The 2,672-nt window shown below is 37.1% G+C and overlaps 1 long non-coding RNA gene across 1 annotated transcript; it reads right to left on the reverse strand.

Moving 5' to 3' along the window:
• Positions 1–1,044: 1,044 nt before the first annotated feature.
• Positions 1,045–2,672, reverse strand: LOC118035074 (uncharacterized). Its single transcript, XR_012171094.1, has 2 exons — positions 2,051–2,672; positions 1,045–1,658 (listed from the first exon to the last, which is right to left on the reverse strand). It is a non-coding gene; the product is annotated as an uncharacterized lncRNA (long non-coding RNA).

Genomic DNA, 2,672 nt, shown 5'->3' on the forward strand with positions numbered 1-2,672 from the left:
GAACACAATCTTCCATGGAATTACTATTAGCAAAACATCCAGCAGCTTGTTAACTTGTTTCTCGGATGCTGATTGGGCAGGTAATTTGGATGACAGGAAATCTACTTCTGCCTATTTGTTATTCCTTGGCACCACACCAATTTCCTGGAGTTCTAAAAAGCAGCGTGCCATTGCAAGATCATCAACTGAAGCTGAATATAGGGCCTTGGCAACAGCTGCTGCTGAGAGTGTGTGGCTACTATCTCTGCTCCAGGAACTGAAGTTTTGTCTATCACAACCTCCACTGCTCTTATGTGATAATTTGGGTGCCACTCATCTAAGTTTTAATCCTGTTTAGCACTTCAGGATGAAACACATACAGATTGATATTCACTTTGTGCGAGATTTGGTTGCGAAAAAAATTCTCAACGTTCAACATGTCCATACCACTGATCAGCTAGCAGATCTGCTCACCAAGCCTCTCTCCAGACAACGAACAGATTTCTTACGTAACAAGATCGGCCTATCCGATGGTAACCCGTTCTTGCGGGGGCGTATTAAGGAATTTAATATCACAACACATTCAAATGCAGTTGTTATCACAAGTTATGCCAGATTTTGTGCTCTCCATAATTATAGGATTTGTTTGAAATATTGTTATTAATCTTGACTGTAAATATCTTTCAGTATCCTTCAGTTACACATATATTTGAATTCAAAATTCAAGCTCTCAAACCTGTATAAATGTTACAACAAATGAATAAGAAAAGTGTGTGTTGCATTACATAAACATTGCAGTATAAGTTTCTATATCTTTCAATACTGTAAGGGCTTCCATGTGATGCCATATTCTTTGACATTTGGGTGATTCCTGACGAGCAATTTCCCTTCTCAAATCTCTTATGAGTTGATGCATCCATAACTTTTTATTATTTTTTTATTTTGACAATTTCTACTAGACATCTATTAATGAGATTGTCAATTCTAAATCTTGCACCTAAACGGAGTCCATCTAGTATCCTAACTGCATAATTGTAATCCATTCTATTGAAAAAACAAGCAATATCAAGAAATAAGTTCTTCTGATTATCATCATCAAAAGAGTCGTAACTTGTTGCAAGAACCTTTTGAGCTTGAAAATTCAGAATCAATAACTCGTAGGGCCAATGGAAGTCCATTACAATGACACTATTCTCCAAGAGTCCTCTAAAAAATCTTCAACTGGGCATCCAAAGGCATGCCAACTGAAAAGCTCAAGTGATTTTTTGTTATCTAGAGGTTCAACTTTGCACTTGACACACTCACCATCAGCTTCAATCGAAGCCTTATTTCTACTTACAATGATTTTACTTCCTTGGAAAAGCCAATTTTGCATGCCAACAATTGCATTGAATTGGTACCATTTGTCTACATCATCGAGAACAATAAGAGTTCTTCTACAACAGAATGCACCCTTAATCTTTATAATCCCTTCATCGACATCATTTATCTCATCAGCAGTCTTGTAGTTCCCTCTGCAGACAAACTACACCATTGGATTCGTTTGACCTTTCTCTAACATTTGATAGAAAGCTCCTGCCTTCAAATTTATAAAGATCAAGGGTGCATTATGTTGCAGAAGAACTCTTTTTGTTGCTCCTACCTTCTCCACGATAGATTGGACAAGCTGTGCCTCGTACCTGCATCAGAAAGAAAAATGTAATGTATAATTCTCTCCGTAAAGTTTCAAAATCTTAGCATCCTGGAAAAAAGAAATCAAACCAGGATGCGCGTCAATGATGGATTGCTACTTTTGCATCTATGTTATCACCACATATTAAAACCAAAAAAGGAATAATGTAGAAATCTTTGCTTTTTCAGGTAGTCAAGGAAAAAAAAGAGAAACAATTATCTTTTATTTTCATTTTCCTTGTATGTTCTCTGAGTTGGGAGTGCTATAGTTTCACTAAATTGTAGTCGTATTATCAATTATCGTCTAAATGCTTAACTACAAACCTGAAAAAAAATAAGAGTTCAGAACCAGCATTCTAGTATTATGTTATGTGTAGTTTCATCAAGAAATACAACTTACCCATCTCCTAAAACCATTCCTCCTAAATCTGCAACTTCCTTCAAAGCAATCCTCCACCCATTCACTTGCTCCATCTCCTTCTTGAAGTGCTTTTCATGATCCACAAATGCTGCAGCAAAGCTCCTTGTTTGATTTCTGACTTCAGACGGATCATAGAAGACCGGCAAAATTATGCAGTCAGTATTGCTCTTACGTTCCATGATCATTACAAGTTCATCCAGGCACCACCGCGACAAAGCATATGCTTTGGAGAACACGATTATCGATATTTTTTATTGTTGTATTGCCTGCTGGAGCTCTGACTTTATATTTTCTCCTCTCCCAATTTCATCATCGTCTCTAAATGTGTGAATCCCTGCTTGAACCAGGGCTGTTTAGAGGTGATCGGTAAAGTTCTTACGGGTGTCTTCACCTCTAAAACTCAAGAACACTTGATATTTACAATTAGAAAACCGAGAAGAGTAGGATTCTTGATATTTCCCAGCAGCCATTTCGAGTCTAGCAAAGATAAGACTTTACAAAGATCTGGACAAAAAAAAAGGAATTGCAGGATTCTTGATATTTCCCAGAAGCCATTTCGAGACTAGCAAAGAAAAAAAAGTTGCAGGATGAATGTCGATAA

Source organism: Populus alba, chromosome 11, assembly GCF_005239225.2.
Source record: "Populus alba chromosome 11, ASM523922v2, whole genome shotgun sequence".
NCBI classification, from domain to species: Eukaryota; Viridiplantae; Streptophyta; class Magnoliopsida; order Malpighiales; family Salicaceae; genus Populus; species Populus alba.